Source organism: Schistocerca cancellata, chromosome 8 (assembly GCF_023864275.1).
Source record: "Schistocerca cancellata isolate TAMUIC-IGC-003103 chromosome 8, iqSchCanc2.1, whole genome shotgun sequence".
In the NCBI taxonomy this organism is placed as follows: Eukaryota; Metazoa; Arthropoda; class Insecta; order Orthoptera; family Acrididae; genus Schistocerca; species Schistocerca cancellata.
The window spans coordinates 142,312,348-142,331,433 of record NC_064633.1 but is presented as its reverse complement, the minus strand read 5'-3'; the positions used below and the strand labels follow the sequence as shown (position 1 = coordinate 142,331,433).

Below are 19,086 nucleotides of genomic sequence, written 5' to 3'. Positions count from 1 at the left end.
CTTTGCGATGGTGCCAAGAGCAGAGGGACTGGACCAAAGAGGAGTGAGACCGCGTGTTCATCTGTCTGAGAACAGATTCATCTAAGTAGTGATTCTGGACGCATCCTCATACGGCGATGGGCGGGAATACGCACTGCGTCGAGGAACATTGTAGAACATAGAGCTCCAAGTGTTATGATGCGGGGACGCATGGTGTTGCAAGGACATACTGATCAATTCTTTGAATACAGTACACTCACCGGACAACGTTAGTGTTGAGCATGGTGGACTACCTTCTCTCCTTCGGAACGCTGCACGTGAAACAGTGCTGTGAGCAACACCAAATTCCCGGCTTACACTCTTCGCACTTCATCCATCTTCTAGTTTCCTGATGATTCTTCCCTGTATGAAGTGATCCAAATGTTGTCTCCTGGCCATGTTGTTATGAAGAACGCTACAACAGTGCGCCGTAAATCCAAGTTTCTGTGCCCCTTCCCTATGTCCATAACTTCAGTGGTGCATTCGGCTGTGGCTTCATTTTCGTGGATAACAATGCGCAACTGCGTCGAAGAGGGCAGTTGGAGCAGTTATTGGAACGAGAGGATATCCGGCGAATGGACTAGCGTGCCTGCCTATTCCTCCGACATAAATCCCATCGAGCACGTGTGGGATGTGTTGGGAAAGCGTATTGCAACACGTCCACATACGCAAACGACCATCGAGCAGTTGTCAACCTCACTAGTGGAGGAGGTGGAATGTAACGGCCTCCACAAGAACTCCTTACGAACCTTGTGGCCAACATGGGAAAACGAAGCAGAGCAGGCATTGCGGTGCATGGTAATTACACGCCCCATGTCCAGACTTTCATAATGTGTAGAGGACGAACACAAAACGCCATTACCTCAATGTAATTATTGTCTTTGATTTCTGTACGGTACACTGCGTATTCTTTCAGATACCTTCTGTACTATACTGCTCCAGTTCCTTCTATTTACAGTACCAGTTTCATCGAGCTACACTGATGAGCCAAAACGTTATGACCATTGCCCACCGTGAGGTTGAATGTCTCCTGGTGGTGTTGCGCGCACGTGACGCAGTAAGGAAGGAATGCCAAGCAGAAGAGAGACGAATGGGCAGTCGTCACAGCGAAGATCGGGCCGCAAATATGCAAATCCACTGCATAAGCGGTTGTGACAAAAGAGCACGCTTATAGCGTTACGGCGGGAAACGAGAATCTCTGGTACGGTGAAGCTGGTCGCCTGTTGGCGTAGTGCTATCGTGAGCACCTATGGAACGTGGTTAGCGAATAACGAGCAGGCCTTATGGAATTAGACGACCACGTCTTATCACAAAACGCAGAGGTCGGAGAATACCCCACTGCGTAATCCAAGATAGGCAGCGATCTGTGGCAGATCTGACGACAGACTACAATGCTCAAGCGGGCCCAAGTTTTACGGAGCATGCCGTTCAAATGCTCGGCTACCCACAACACCTACATGTACCTGTGTCGACACAACGACGTCGCCAGCTATGACTGTAGTGGGTACATCAATGAGTTTTCATTGTGGATCTACAGGGTGAAAAGTATTTAAACCGACAAACTCTGGGAGGTTGTAGGGGACATCAAAACAAACATTTTTCCCTAATGTCAATTTATTCCTATGAGGATTATTTAAACCGGTGGAGGCCGTATTACACTCTTCAGTTCTTAGGGGCTGTATTACGCTCTTCAGTTGTTAGAGGGCGTATTACGCTCTTCAGTTGTAGGCAACTGCTGTCCACCAGTGTAGTAGTGCATTGTCTCTGTTTACTAATGGAGTGATACACCTGGAGTGAGTACACTGGCCGGCCGGTGTGGCCGTGCGGTTCTAGGCGCTTCAGTCTGGAACCGCGTGACCGCTACGGTCGCAGGTTCGAATCCTGCCTCGGGCATGGATGTGTGTGATGTCCTTAGGTTAGTTAGGTTTAAGTAGTTCTAAGTTCTAGGGGACTGATGACCACAGATGTTAAGTCCCATAGTGCTCAGAGCCATTTGAACCATTTTTTGAGTACACTGATATGGTTGGTGCGTACTACGTAGCGCACCACAACGGCCGAGCTGCACAACGAATTTATCAACAATAATACCCTAATCACTGTATCCCACATCATACGACTTTTGCTGCTGTGTACCAACGTCTGCGTGAGACCGAGTCATTTAGCAGATTACCTGAACAGGGACGCCGTCGCACGGTAAGAACGCTGCAATTTGAGGAAGCTGTCTTTCAGCATGTGGAGTGGGATCCTTCAATCAGCACTGGTGCAATTGCACGTAACATGGGAACGAATCAGACGAATGTAAGAACAGTGCTTCGAGAGCAATTGTTACGTCCATTTCACTTACAGCGTGTCCACATCCTGGAACCAGTTGTTTATCCACCTAGAGCACAGTTTTCGCAGTGGTACCTGGAACAGTGTGAAATGCATCCTACATTTCCATCCTCTGTGCTGTTTACCGATGAAGCAACGTTCGGCGTGATAAGAGTCTTCAACATGCACGATTCGCATGTTTGGAGAGAGGATAATCCACATGCCACAGTTACTAGCACTCATCAAGTGCGGTTCTTCGTTAATGTGTGGGTCGGTGTTGTTGGGGTCTGTTTAATTGGGCCGTATCTGCTACTAGGCCATTAAATGGCAGGCACTACTACAATTTTCTCGCCAGAGCATTGCCAGAATTTCTGGAAGACGTCCCGCTCCCTACACGACAACGCATGTGGTGCCAACATGACGGGGCGCCGGCACATTTCAGTCGTCGTGTGCGTCGATTCCTGCACCGACGGTTCCCAGAAACGTGGATTGGCAGAGGTGGTCCTGTACCATGGCCTGCTCGATCCCCAGATATGTCCCGTCTGGACTTTTTTGTGTGGGGAAGAGATGCGCAACCTTGTTTAGGCAATCCTGTTGCATCAGAAGAGGATCTGGTTCCCCGGATAGATGCAACAGCAGGGACAATTCGGGATACTCCTGGCGCTTTTGCCCGTGTCAGAACATGATCCGACGGTGTAACCTTTGTTTACGTGTAAATGGAGGCATTTTTGAAAATCTACTGTAATTGAAATTGGGTTGTGTTAATGTGTTGTCTGTTGGTCATAAAAAATGGAAAAATGTTTGTTGGTTTAAATAATTTGCCGCCAGAGAAATCTTCCTCTACCGGTTTAAATACTCCTCATAGGAAAAAATGATATTAGGGAAAAAATTTGTTTTGATGTCCCCTACAGCCTCCCAGCGTTTATCGGTTTAAATACTTTTCAGCCTGTATAGAAACATGTCGCCTTGATGGTAGGGCCCTTAAACACCTTCATCCAGGCGAATGGCTACACGAAGCACATACCGCTGAACAGATGCAGGACGGTGAGGACAGAATTATGCTATGGGGTACGTTGAGTTGGGCTTCCATGGGGTCTGTAGTGGTACCCGAAGGCATCGTGGCAGCAACGAACGACGTGAGCATTATTGAGGACCACGTGCATCGCTTCATCCTTAAAGCCCCCCCCCCCCCTCCTAGGGCGATGACATCTTCCAGCAGGATCGCGCTACAGTGGTTTGAGGGGCATTACAGTGAACTCTTGTGACGTCTCGGCCAGGAAATGTGCCTGATTTGTACCCATTGGAGAACATATCGGGCGCCAGTGCGTGCCCATAAACCACCATCCCGTAATTTGCGGCAATTGCTTGACCTATTATGCCTATACATCCGGTGCCACATACTCCTGGAAACATGTCAAGGACTTGCAGAATCCATGTCAAGCAGCATCTCTGTTGTACTGTGTTTGAAAAATGGAACAACACGGTGTTAAACATGTGGTTATAATAAATGGGATTTTCACTCTGGAGCGGAGTGTGCGCTGATCTGAAACTTCCTGGCAGATTAAAACTGTGTGCCGGACCGAGACTCGAACTCGAGACCTTTGCCTTTCGCGGGCAAGTGCTCTACCAACTGAGCTACCCAAGCACGACTCACGCCCCGTCCTCACAGCTTTACTTCTGCCAGTACCTCATCTCCTACATTCCAAACTTTACAAAAGCTCTCCTGTGAACCTTACAGGCTGTGGCTAAGCCATGTCTCCGCAATATCCTTTCTTTCAGGAGTGCTAGTTCTGCAAGGTTCGCAGGAGAGCTTCTGTAAAGTTTGGAAGGTAGGAGGCGAGGTACTGGCAGAAGCAAAGCTGTGAGGACGGGGCGTGAGTCGTGCTTGGGTAGCAAGGTTGGACATACTTACCTGGCGTAGAAGATACCGTGATCATGAAGGCGGTTCCTCCGGGGTGAGGCTTGTCCATTGCACTTCTGTCGAGATGACCCCCGCGATTACTCCAAATGTGAGTAGCTCGGGCGCATAATTTTTGGTAGTCGGGACTGCGTTCGCGCTGTCCCGGTGTTTTAATATCCACGAGCGCCGTGGTCCCGTGGTTAGCGTGAGCAGCTACTTAACGAGAGGTCCTTGGTTCAAGTCTTCCCTCGAATGAAACCTTTATGCCGGCACGGTAGCTCAGCGTGTTCGGTCAGAGGGTTAGCAGCTCTCTGTAATAGAAAAAAACTGAGCTAATCGATCAACAACGAACTTAAACGGATGTCTTACGACGTCCGCCCCGAGCAGTTGCAACGAACAAAAGTGAACAAAATGAGATTAAAAAAAATAAAAAAGTTGGTAGAGCACTTGCCCGCGATAGGCAAAGGTCCCGAGTTCAAGTCTCGGTCCGGCACACAGTTTTAATCTGCCAGGAAGTTTCATGTGGTTATAATGTTTTGGCTCACCGGTGTATGTTACTCGGCAGTGACACGTCATTTGAAAGTTACTTTTGTGCCCAGGTATTGCACATCTGCAGTCTTTTGAATCGCCCTGTCGATGTAGATGTGGAAAAGTAATCAACAATGGAGTGTGGAAGTCTAGGCGAGAAGTCTATGTGAGCGGCAGCATTCCAGCGAAAGAGGGCGGCAGAGCTGGGCGGCTTGAGAGGACGGTCGCCTCGGCCGGCTGTGTTTCCGGCCCGTTACGCGATTCGCTTGTGCCGGCGCGTTCTGTTTACGGCTAGGCGGCGTAACACAACACGGAGTGCTATCTTTTGGCCGCCGCCGAGGCGCGAGGGAGCAAAGGGCCGCCGCGTCGCAGCTTTGTCTCGCCTCCCGCCTTGGCCCCGCCCCTTTCATGGCCCTCCTCTTCAACAGCGGCAGCCTAAATATTCCGCGCTCCTGTGCACACACAGAGGAGCACTTCGGCTTGTTCTCCGCGCTGCTTTCTCGTACTCTCAGGACCGTGTCGTATTCAATGCTATACCAAGGGTAGTCAAAGTGTCAACTACCACTTGAAAATAATAACGCCTGATCATTAAACTTGGTGATGGCATAGTCAGTCCTCATCTACACATTCGTACCTCGATGCGGCACATTTTTTTTCGTCGTTCGATGACTTAACGATGATATTGGTTGCAGAAGTCTGCATTTTCGCTGTTGAGAAAACGTTCCTCCTCGAAAATCACTTCGTTGATATTCTGGAAATGTCTGCCACGTAATCATTTCTTCATTTGAGGTAACAGGAAAGAATCACTGGGGGACATGTCAGAAACTCTACACAGATTCCCATGACATCGCAACTTGACAATCCTCGTCAGATGATTTCGACAAAATGTTCGTGCGATGGTTTGTCCCTGAAGACGATCAGCTATTGGCATCACACTATGGCAGTCTTACAAACACTCAGCATCACCTGGCGGTGGTGGTGAGTCCGCTTGTTTTCACTGCCTGCTTTGCTCCTTCGTAGTAATAATCCATACATATTATAAAAATGAGTGTGTGTGTGTGTGTGTGTGTGTTTTCGACATCTCCTAAACCAATGGAGGAATTTCAACCTAACTTGGTACACATAACTTTAGCTGTCAGGCAACGATCACTGTGGAGGTAAGAACTACCTACCTAACATAGTTTCGGAAGTATAACTTCATAAACAATGAGTTGCGTGAAAAAATGCCACCATGACGTTTAAATGTGTTATTTCTTTTCTACTAACTCTACTCTCAACTCTATTTTGCACACAGTATCCACATATGTCGCTGCATATAACTATTCTAACATCATTGTACGAGATACACTTCAAGAGATACGACGTCATAAACAGTCAGAAGCGTGAAAAATTGCAGATCATGCATGAAGTTATATTACACAGGATGTACCAAAAAGAATCATCCGATCTGGCACGTCTATTTTTCTGAAACTAATAAACGTATACAATGAATTTTGTTTTTTGATGAATGGGAAAAAACAAAAAGTTTTTTTCATACCTTTACATAGGTGTCCAATATGTCCCCCTTGAGATGCACGGCATATGTCAACAGTATTCAAATTGTTCCCACAGTGCAGCGAGCATGTCTCGAGTTACGGCTTCCACAGTTCCTGTTATGCGATGTCGCAGTTCATTCATTGTTGCTGGTAACGGAGGCACATAAATGGTGTCTTTTAAACCCCCCCCCACCACCACCACCACCACCACCACACACGAAATAGTCACATAAGTCAGGTCCGGTGACCTAGGAGGCCAGAAATGTCAACCTCAATCTTTTAGACCACTGCGGGCACTCAATCGTTCAGTAATCCTTTGATTTTAAATTCCCGCACTCCAGATACCAGTGTGGCGGTGTTCCATCCTGTTGGTACATGAATTCGTTCGAATCAGTCTCCAACTGTAGGAAAAGAAAGTTCTCAAGCATATCGACATATTATGTGCTTCTTGTAACAGCGGCGGATGCGTTCGACATCTGTGTCAGACACTCGCAGACTGCCCAGCGATTTGCCTTTACACAAACATCCTGTTTCGCGGTATTATTCATACCATCGTCTAATGCTCTGTGCTGTAGGAGGATCCACACACCTAGTACGGAGATCACGTTGAGCAGGTATTACTGACCCGCACTGAGCAATACGCTTTCTATTGCCGTGACACCATTTCTACTATAATCCGTTCATCAAAAGAATAAACCTGATGTAGACATTCCGCTACGCATTCTTCCGCTTTTGCTGGAACCTCATTGGATTGCCGTTTCACGTGGGACTGCAGCCAAGCTGTCTCGAGTGCTGTCAGGTACGATAATAAGGGTAAGTTTTGTGCTGCGCGTTACGCACACATCGACTTCAGCGATAATACGGGCCAACAGCTTTACCGGCGCATTTAACTGGCCGGTCAGCTGGTACAGTGACGTCACCAGCTGCAGTTCACTCGTAACAACAGACGAGCAGAGGAGCGATACAGCTCCGAATGTCATTTAATTTTTAAGCCAAATGAAATAATACACTGCAAATCTCCCACAATACGCTCCTTAGACGGACTAGACGAAAAACGCAACAGGTTATCGTTTTTAGCAAATGTACTATTGTAATTAAAAATAAGAACGATGAAAATTCCTGACTTAACCACAGGGTAATTTTTCTAAATAAGCTGTGTGTAACATAAGAGAGTATTGAGGGATTTCACCGTACAGTTAAATATTGAAGCCATTGAAGGTATTACTTACAGTCAGTCGTCTGGTAATCTCTTAGCTCCTTCCTTATCCGAATCCGAGGAACACACTTCAGTTCTGGCAGTGTCACCTGCTACGTTAATAATGAGCCTATCAACAACCGAGTCCACGAAGCCAACCAGACGCAGCATTTTCTCTTCTTCTTTTATGACGAGCCGTTCTATATCCCGCCAGCGTTCGGCAGTGACGTGTGAAAAAGCCGCGTGCGTTGGTTCCAGAATGTCTGGCAGCTTAACAGTGTTGTTACTTCTCGTGCCAAATCCCGCAGCTTGGCCCTAAATCGGTACTGTTGGGTTCATATTGTAATCGTTCAGTACCAAATGTAAAAATGCAGCATTTGTATGAAGTGCTCGATGCTGTAAAAATGATTGTTTCTAATGTTTCTACGATACTTATCTACCTCTGTGGCATAAAACGATGGACACTGTCCAAATAAAGAGCATTTGGTTTTTCATTTTTACCTTAAAGATTAAATTGTTACGTTTTCTTAATTTAAACAACTTTTATGAACAGTCTTTCATAAAACATCGATAATTAAGAATTTGTAATTAAAAAGGAAAGACGAATTTCGCGTCCAATATGTAATTAGGAACAAGAAGACGTACATTATTCATAAAAAATATGGATGAGTTTTATAATTACGAGATGTACGAGTAGGTATTTCAAATTGTACGAGAAAAATATCTGATGCTGGGGACTTTTTGAACCAACACTGAGCTACCGTGCCGGGGTGCCGTACGCGGTCATAGGCATTTTGGAGGTCGAGGGAAACAAAAATGGCAGAGCGACGGGAGTTAAGGTGGAGGGGGAGAAGGTGGACGAGGATAAGGAGTTGGTGTTCAGCGGAGAAGGAGAGTTACGTTACACGTTATATGTGTGATTTATTATCAACTGCAGTATGTAATACGCTGGGAAAATTTCGAAGCCTATTATCTCCGTAAATTTGTGAAAAACATTAGGGAAAGCCTATTTCTCGGCACTTTTTAACCGTGTTCCAAGCACGTGTTTCACTACGAAACAAATGGTTCAAATGGCTCTGAGGACTACGGGATTTAACTTCTGAGATCATCAGTTCCCTATAACTTAACAACTTAAACCTAACTAACCTAAGGACATCACACACATCCATGCCCGAGGCAGGATTCGAAGACTGCCACCGTAGCGGTCGCGCACTACGGAACAGAAATCAGCCTCAGCCATTTTCATACTGCGCATTACGAGCGCGACGATCGGAGCACAACGCTGCAGACGCCGTGACTGTACACGATTTTTGAAATAAAAACTACGTAGCTAAAGCGTGATTAAGAAGAATATTGATGGCTGTTAATTCATTTGAATATCTTGAAGTTTCATTTAACGTAACTTAGTAATACGATACCTAATACATAAGTAGGACCTACTTCCTACTGCGTAACACCACCAGTGTACGTGTGCTACGGCTTCTGACCAATCATGGCGTTTGTATTTGTTTACTCAGCTTTATTCTTATGATGAACGGATTATAGAACTGAAGTGGGCGCAGACTGCTGCAGCCTAGCGGGAACCATGTAAAACTCTATACAGTTTGCTCTTTCCAATAATACGTTGTTCAGACACACCTCAAATAACATAATAGTTATGATTTTTCTTTAAATCGAATGATTCTTTTTTTATACACCCTGTATTTATTCTTTACTACTAAGACACTCGTAGAGTAGAATTAAGGAAATCCATGACGCCTGGCAACGCTTTTAACCGCTTTCAGCCGCAAACGGCTGTAGGCGAAAACACTATTCGTTTATAGACCTATGAAGCGGCGTTGCCATAGTTATATTGACAGAATCGCGAAGCAGCTGCGCCCAGCACACAGAAACTGTCCGGAATGATGTTTCTTAATTTCGACACTGTACTTATACATTTGTACTTCATTTATATTTGTTTGTACCACTGTTTCATAATTTCAAAGATGTTTTCGCGATGGAAATGATATTTTTTCTATACTTCACTACAGACAGTTTATTTTTCGTTTTCATTTCTAATAGAAAACTGGGAAAATGAATACTCTGCTAATGCCATGTTTATCAGCTAGTAATCAATAATTTCGTGTAGCTGTAGGGCACGGTGCAAGTCTTTTAACTGGACGTCAGATACCCAACCGCAAAAACGGGACCTACGTGAAATCCGAACCACCTGTCGTTTTCTGGCGAATGTCCACATCACTGAGACATGAAAAATCCGTGATCCGACCTTCCAGTTTCCAGGCATGCACTTTACCACTACACTGCCGAGTCCAACAGGTCGCAGTATTACACCCCACACCGAGGACTCACCTATAGGTCGAGGCACATGTTTTTTTCGCAAAGCGCGAAATCGCGAAATTTTCACGAAATTTTACACATTTTGCTGAAAACGCGAAACTATTTACTTTTAAGCCAAATGGTGAAATAATTGACGAAACTTTACAAAATCTCGTCATTTGAACTTAACTACGGAAATTCGATTGGAGTTCTGGTAATACAATCCGGATATCGATTGTACACCATTTCGATATACATAATATATCGAGTATTCCAAAGACATTCTACAATGTTCTGGCGGTGTATTCCAACGACCTATCTAAACAACACAGACTGGCTATGGCACCGCCATCTTTGAAGCAACTTGAAAACTGAGCCGCCATGTCTTGTAACGTCAAGGTGCAGCCTACACGTCGTCTGCTAATACTGAATGTTGTTATTGTTTACTACGCATGGTGTAAAAAAAAAGCCAATCTGCACTGACAAACTGATTTCTCTATTGTAAAACATATAGTGATGAAGGCTAAAAGAAATGAAACACACTTCTGACATCGATTAATTGAAAAGTTTATTACGAAATGTAGCAGTTCATTTCGCTGCAATGCCATAAAGATTAGGTCAAAAACAGTTTTTAAATAGTTCAGTAGGTCCAAAAACGATCAATTGACAGCGCAGGACCTTTCATTATTCCTTAAACAATATAAGTTTTTATATATTTGCCGAATATGTTTCCCTCTTTCTTCCATTGGCCTGGTTTTTGCACAAATGGTGTAACCTACAATTAAAATACTATTTTAACAACATCCTGACTAGAATAGAGTAATGTGATTCTTCTCCAAATTCAGCTGGAGCCATTAGATGGTCAAAATCGAATAAATAAATTCGGCCTGTCACCCAACATTTCGAACAATTCTACATGCAACTACAGAAAGAAGTTCTTCTTCCACATTATGGTTCGACAGTCCCTTAAAACCCTTTCTGCCACTAACAATTTGATTACACCCTTTGAAGCAGTATAAAAACTATTTTTGATACATTTATTGCAATGAAACCTGTTTTCCATCAGTTTCCTCCAATTTACGGAGGTACTGCTGCAGTAAATTAAGTTTCACACTTGCTGTTAAACCATTAAGAAAAGAATAGCCAACAGGAATTTTCCAACTCTTATTAATCCCAGTGACCATAAACACTAGTGCCTCTTTTGTTATTTGGCTATCATCACTTTCCTCACATCCTTGCCCTAAGTCTACATAACCCCAGACCTTATTACTATCCCATATTAAGTCTTTTTAAGAGCAGCTAAAATAGGTCCTGAACTACGTTGAACCTCTTCTGCTAATTTTTTAAAGCTTTCTTCTGTAAATCTAGGGCTGCCATTTACTGTAGTTGCCCACCTGCAGAGTGATCGAGGATTGGGTAATTTAACAAACTTCCTCAAATGATTATAAGCTTCGGAGGAGTAAAAATTGAGTGTAAGGGCAAACAGTCTTATTTCTTTAGGATATTCAGTAATTGAACATTTGTTTTGCATTGCAAAAAGTTGCTTCAGAATATCACTATTTTTGTCACACCCTATCACTTCAGAAGCACAGTCTTGAAGTCTCATATTTAGGCCTACAACCACTGTTTTATATGTCACAATTTGTTTCTTCTTTCTTGAAACACTTTGCCTTGCATGTTTCGCTTGCTTCCTCAGTTTCTCGGTCCTTTTCTGTAGTGCCTCATAATTCTGTTTCTATTTTTTTGGGCTAGGCAAACAATAAGAATGATCTGTATGATCATTCTGATTCACTCTTTCACCTACAAAAATGAAGTACTATCATTAAGCTTTATGTTTCTTTAAACATACACTCCTGGAAATGGAAAAAAGAACACATTGACACCGGTGTGCCAGACCCACCATACTTGCTCCGGACACTGCGAGAGGGCTGTACAAGCAATGATCACACGCACGGCACAGCGGACACACCAGGAACCGCGGTGTTGGCCGTCGAATGGCGCTAGCTGCGCAGCATTTGTGCACCGCCGCCGTCAGTGTCAGCCAGTTTGCCGTGGCATACGGAGCTCCATCGCAGTCTTCAACACTGGTAGCATGCCGCGACAGCGTGGACGTGAACCGTATGTGCAGTTGACGGACTTTGAGCGAGGGCGTATAGTGGGCATGCGGGAGGCCGGGTGGACGTACCGCCGAATTGCTCAACACGTGGGGCGTGAGGTCTCCACAGTACATCGATGTTGTCGCCAGTGGTCGGCGGAAGGTGCACGTGCCCGTCGACCTGGGACCGGACCGCAGCGACGCACGGATGCACGCCAAGACCGTAGGATCCTACGCAGTGCCGTAGGGGACCGCACCGCCACTTCCCAGCAAATTAGGGACACTGTTGCTCCTGGGGTATCGGCGAGGACCATTCGCAACCGTCTCCATGAAGCTGGGCTACGGTCCCGCACACCGTTAGGCCGTCTTCCGCTCACGCCCCAACATCGTGCAGCCCGCCTCCAGTGGTGTCGCGACAGGCGTGAATGGAGGGACGAATGGAGACGTGTCGTCTTCAGCGATGAGCGTCGCTTCTGCCTTGGTGCCAATGATGGTCGTATGCGTGTTTGGCGCCGTGCAGGTGAGCGCCACAATCAGGACTGCATACGACCGAGGCACACAGGGCCAACACCCGGCATCATGGTGTGGGGAGCGATCTCCTACACTGGCCATACACCACTGGTGATCGTCGAGGGGACACTGAATAGTGCACGGTACATCCAAACCGTCATCGAACCCATCGTTCTACCATTCCTAGACCGGCAAGGGAACTTGCTGTTCCAACAGGACAATGCACGTCCGCATGTATCCCGTGCCACCCAACGTGCTCTAGAAGGTGTAAGTCAACTACCCTGGCCAGCAAGATCTCCGGATCTGTCCCCCATTGAGCATGTTTGGGACTGGATGAAGCGTCGTCTCACGCGGTCTGCACGTCCAGCACGAACGCTGGTCCAACTGAGGCGCCAGGTGGAAATGGCATGGCAAGCCGTTCCACAGGACTACATCCAGCATCTCTACGATAGTCTCCATGGGAGAATAGCAGCCTGCATTGCTGCGAAAGGGGGATATACACTGTACTAGTGCCGACATTCTGCATGCTCTGTTGCCTGTGTCTATGTGCCTGTGGTTCTGTCAGTGTGATCATGTGATGTATCTGACCCCAGGAATGTGTCAATAAAGTTTCCCCTTCCTGGGACAATGAATTCACGGTGTTCTTATTTCAATTTCCAGGAGTGTACATTGATTAATAGTCAAATTCACACATAACACATATAGCAAATAAATAACAGCAAACTATTTTACCTGGTTCATTTAATAAGGAAGCTGATTCTTCACTGACAGGCCATTTCCTTGGTTGTCTCTATACTATAGTTGTTTTCTGCAGATGGTCAGGAAACGTAAATATTATCGGTACTGCGTTTGCCAGAAGTCACCTTTTCTCGTTTGTGCCGGCCGGAGTGGCCGAGCGGTTAAAGGCGCTACAGTCTGGAACCGCACGACCGCTACGGTCGCAGGTTCGAATCCTGCCTCGGGCATGGATGTGTGTGATGTCCTTAGGTTAGTTAGGTTTAAGTAGTTCTAAGTTCTAGGGGACTTATGACCACAGTAGTTGAGTCCCATAGTGCTCAGAGCCATTTGAAACATTTTTTCTCGTTTGTACTATACATGTATCTATCTTCAAAGTGAAACGAGCATATGTAGCTACATTGAGTTGGCTGCCACTTATCTCGCGTCATATTGGCTACCCATCGACTTAACAGCTCTTTCTTTTTCAGAGGAAATCTAAAAATAAAGAGACGTGTATACAGTAGCTACATTTTGTATACAGCTTAAACACTAAAATGATGCACAAGACGCTAAGTACAATACGCATTTAGATACTCACCTGAAATATGATATTCCAGTTGTTTTATCACTTCTATTAGCGCAATTGTACACTGCACATACACTGGGCATGATTCGCGATCGGTCAATAAGACTTTTAAAACAAATTACAGCCGGAAAACAGTGATTTTCTAACGCCAGTACTATACACCAACAAGGTTGCTACATACACCAAATGTAAATAACTAAATATACTGACATGTAGACGTTTCAAAAAATGGCGGTCGGTGTTGCTTTTTGCTGCCGCTGGGAGCGCTGTTACCTCACAGTTAGCCACTCTATGTAGTTTATACACCTCCTTGGTGTATTCAGTATTGCGTGTTGGAAATCGTTGTGGATCGCCGGTGCATTGAGTGTGGTGTTTTGTGTTTTGTTTTCGTGCTACAGATGATTAATATGGTAGTGACAGTTTTCGACCGAGAAAAGGAATTTTCGTCAGAAGGATTTTATGTTTTAGACAAAAGTAGGAAGATACTTATGTGCAAATACTGCAATGTTCGTATTGAGTGGCAGAGGAAGGACACATGCCTGAAACACATTAATAACAGATCTTCCCATAAGAAGAACAAGGAGAAGGCGCTAACAACTACTGTTATAAAAAGACAAACTACGCTCACGGAAGTCACTGCAGCGGCAAAACGAGCACTGCTCAAAATGTTGCAATTTGCTGCTGACATTAGAGGGCTCCAAGATACCGTTAATTCATCTTCTACAGTTTAAGCTTGGTGACCTTGCAAAGAGCTGTAAGTTACTAGAGGATGCTTTTTTTTTTTTTCGAGACAACCTCAGAAAAACTTCTTAAACTGCCAGAACATATGCAAAGTACAGTTAACATCACTCTTCCAGTCTGTAGGCAGAGCAAGTCTTACAAAACTGAACCACTAGATAGAGTGCGATACAGGAAAAATTGTCATTTCTTTTATAGGTAAATTGTTTGATCCGAGAAACATAATAAAAGGCAATTTAGACAGTGCTGAAACCGCTCAGCTGATAAAGAAAATTCCCATTCTGCAAGAACTTGCAACGTCAGAATTTATTGTACCATACACGTTGTTTAGGGATTTAGTAGCTAGTTCGTGTAGAGAAGGTGAAGATGTTGATGTGATTGGTATTCTTCTTTCCCTGAAAGCAGAGTATGGACTTTTTGTGGAAGCTGCAGTGAAGGCTTTGTGGATCCCAGTCAGTAATGTTGACAGTGAGAGATCATTTTCTAGATATTGCAATACAATGTCTGACAGGAGAACAGCTCTGACTCCTAGTAATATGGAAGTCATGGTATCCTTGTCTTTCTCCGACTGACTTGTGTGTTGTGATGACTGGGTGTTGTGTGATGTCCTTAGGTTAGTTAGGTTTAAGTAGTTCTAAGTTCTAGGTGACTGATGACCATAGATGTTAAGTCCCATAGTACTCAGAGCCATTTGAACCATTTTGTGTGTTGTGTACGTAGAATAGGACAGGATAAATGTTTTCCAAACTTTCATGATTTGGTATTTGTGTTTTAATAAGATTTATAATTTTTACGCTTTTTCAATTTATGAAAAATAAAAGATTTTTCACTGCAAATGTGCCATAAATGTATTTTTACTGCTGAAAAGTGGAAATAAAATTTAGCGAAATTATGGGACGAAATGGAAAAAAAAACTAGCGAAAAATATAACGAAATAACTTTTTAAAAATGATGAAATCGGGCAAAAATTTTCACCACAAACAGGTGCCTCTACCGATAGGGAACACACACCCAGGACTCACCCATAGTGAACACGCGTTTAAAGAAGTCATCAGGTTTGCTGCCACAGCTGAACATTTCCGCTGCTGCCTAGGTTCGGCAGAGATTTCCAATTGATCATTGCAGTCGCTAAAGCTATCGAACAGTTACCTTTGTTATGTTCAAAATGTCCAGTAAGATGTTAAAAACTTACGCTCTTCAAACGATTCTTTCATGGCGTATTGCTGTTGGCTTTCATCTCGCTGGTGGTAATAGTGGGTCAGTCTTTGGCAGTGGCAGCCACTCGCGCTGGTGAAACGGCAAAAAATCTTTATGCAAACGCCGGTCCAAGACGTTGAGCCGAAAGGCAGCAGGCAATACTTCAACAAGTTATCATCAAAGCATCAAAACAACTTTTGATATCTTCGTGGCTCTGCAATTTTTTTTTCTTTTTTCTCATGTAAATACAATATAATATTTTATATAGTTGACAAACTACTTACATTTTTACATTTTAATTTTTATTCTAGTGACATTTTCTATTTGACGAGAGCACTTTTGCTCAGACGTTTTTCACACATGGTGTGGTGGTGACACATGTAAATACACTCTGTCTGTACAATTTACGGAAATAATTCTATTAAGTATATTATATTTCAAGCCCTGTCATTACATTTTCTACGTAACCCTATGTAACTTTTTATTCCGATGAACTGCCTTAGTGCAGTCGAAACCATGGTCAATTTGACATTAATTTGGTGCAGCCGAGGTGGCTATACATACATCCTATAACTAAGTAGCGTACGGTTGCTGGACCTCAAACAACAAAAATGTTTAACATTTCAAGAGTCCTCCCTGCCGACGTATCTAAGGCTGTTACGAAAGACAAAGACGTGAAATTGAAAATTCTGAATACAGGTATGGCAATAAATTTCAGTAAACAATGTGAAGCGAGAGGACTTGTACCTAATGATGTGAAGTGTTATCTGAACTTTACAGTCCAAAAAAGAACCAAATACTTCGAAATATTAAGTACAAAAAATCATGTCTGAAAAAACAAGTGCCATCTATACTAAGAATGATGTTTTACATGAAAAAGCATAGTAATTGTATTTAGAATTAACAAAAAATTTTAAGGTTCATTATAATATTCAAATTGATGATTTTTGGTTCCACATTAACGAAAGCTTAGACAACTGTAGACAATTCATTCTCATTAGAAATGGAAATAAACTAAGCAAACTGCGATGCCTTCCGCCGGCCCGAGTGGCTGAGCGGTTCTAGGTGCTACAGTCTGGAACCGCGCGACCGCTGCGGTCGCAGGTTCGCATCCTGCCTCGGGCATGGATGTGTGTGATGTCCTTAGGTTAGTTAGGTTTAAGTAGTTCTAAGTTCTAGGGGACTGATGACCTCAGAAGTTAAGTCCCATAGTGCTTAGAGTCATTTGAACCATTTTTTGCAATGCCTTCCACCTGCAGAATCATGTAATCCGCCTAGTTTTAAAGAAACTGATCATAAATTCTATGATAGGGTTTAAATAAGACTTACATTAATATTACAAAAGCTGAGATGTCGCTACTGGAAAAAGGCTTAAAGTATAATGTCATGCCTCAGTTACCTAACCAATATGTACTTGAAAATTTTCTTGTTGATCTAAAACCAGGCCTAGATAGTGTAAAAATCGGCAGTTCCCGCCAGACTAGAGTAGCACATGACGTTCGTAACACTGTCAGCAAAAACCTAACCAGTTCTCATAATATTGCTAATTCCGACAAAAACAAATTAAAACTATAAATACCAAGCTTGTAGAAAAAGATGCTTTGGTTACGAAGGCTGATAAGGGCAATACCATTGCCATTGCTAGTAAACAAGAAACGTTACAAAAACTCTACAGTTCTTTCAAAAAACGATATTTCCGAGCTACATGAGGACCCCGCGCCAACTTTGCAGAAAGAAGTCAGAACCGCAATTAACGATGCCAAATCTCTTTTTATACCTTTTTAAAAAAGAAGCTAATCAACATCAATCCGTAACCGCCTAAGTAACGAGCTCAGTTTAAAGTTAAAAAAAAAAACAACAAAAGACATCCAATCCGCCCAATTTCAAACAGTATGAACAATGCCTATCACCACTTAGCCAAATTCTTGCAAGATATATTGAAAAAATATTTCGTTTTCCACAACAATTACTGTTTCCAATAGTCAAGATTTAGTTAATAAAATTAAAGACGTTCACTGTGATAGGTATACGAAGTTCCTTTATTTTGACATTAAAAATCTTTACACAAATGTGCCAGTATTTGCAACCTTAGATATAGTAGAAAATGTGGTGTCACCGCCAGACACCACATTTGCTAGGTGGTAGCCTTTAAATCGGCCGCGGTCCGTTAGTATACGACGGACCCGCGTGTCGCCACTGTCAGTGACTGCAGACCGAGCGCCGCCACACGGCAGGTCTAGAGAGACATCCTAGCACTCGTCCCAGTTGTACAGCCGACTTTGCTAGAGATGGGTCACTGACAAATTACGCTCTCATTTGCCGAGACGATAGTTAGCATAGCCTTCAGCTACGTCACTTGCTACGACCTAGCAAGGCGCCATTATCAATTGCTATTTATCTTGTGATGCCTGTACCGTCAGACCGATGTTCATCAATTATGAATTAAAGTTAAGTATTCCAGCAGCAACGTACCTTATTGGCTATATTAATTACATTGTCCCGTTCCAGACCTCACGCCAGCCTGCGCGAGCTTAAAATACGTGCCCTTCGGCCTCCCGTCCTAGTGGATTGGCTGTCTTGCCAGTCCACAACAGAAAACATTTGCGTTCTTTCAAAAAAAGACTTATGTGCAAATCACCGATATTATGATTTTACTTCTTGTTGTAGTGAAATACAATTATTTTGAGTTTAATGGAAAACTATATCAACAACTAGATGGTCTTGCAATCGGGAACCTCTTAGCAGGAATCCTTGCAGATGTGTTCATTAATTTCTTAGAGGTAAAATTTTTCAATAATTTCTCAGCGTCAGCTGTAGGCATCGATGACATATTGATTATTTACAAAGGGCCTAACGACGGTATTGATCGAAATTGTAATATGTTCGGTGAGTTTCATGAAAATATTTCTATCGCTTGTGAACGTGAAAATGAGTTCCGGCAGTTAAACATTCTAGATCTCACTCTTACGATAGCAGACGACATAATTGGCTTCAGTATTTTCCGTATAGAAGCCAGCTCCGCTCAAATTATACCGTTCACTTCATTACACCCGCATTCTCATGAAAAGGCCTTTTTTAATTCAACTATTCATAGAGTCACCTCCACCACCCTTTCTAGTGAAAATCGATATTCTGAAATCAATCTGATTAAAACTATTGCTGACAATAATGGCTATGACCTTTCTACAGTAGATAATATTTTTAGTAGGAAAACCAATAAGAGAATCACTACCCTAGGCCTTTCTAACAATGAACCTGATGAAAAGAAAAAAAATTACTTTATAGCATTTCTGGGTCCAGTTTCTTACAGGATACAGTGTCTGCTTCAAAATAAATAGAACTGTAGAGTAGCCTTCTCCACCAATACTTCTTTAAAAAGTAATATCACACATATCTTGAGACTTACGCTCTCCCCTTTGCAAAATTCTGGTGTTTATAAAT

The 19,086-nt window shown here is 43.5% G+C and overlaps 1 protein-coding gene and 1 non-coding gene across 2 annotated transcripts in view; one reads left to right on the top strand and one right to left on the bottom strand.

Moving 5' to 3' along the window:
- The window catches only part of LOC126095428 (uncharacterized), a 1,192,014-nt gene that overhangs the window by 510,246 nt on the left and 662,682 nt on the right, over nucleotides 1–19,086 (bottom strand). The gene's annotated exons all lie outside the window — the stretch shown is intronic.
- Nucleotides 4,233–4,395, top strand: LOC126096049 (U1 spliceosomal RNA). The gene has a single exon (XR_007522010.1). It is a non-coding gene; the product is annotated as a U1 spliceosomal RNA (small nuclear RNA).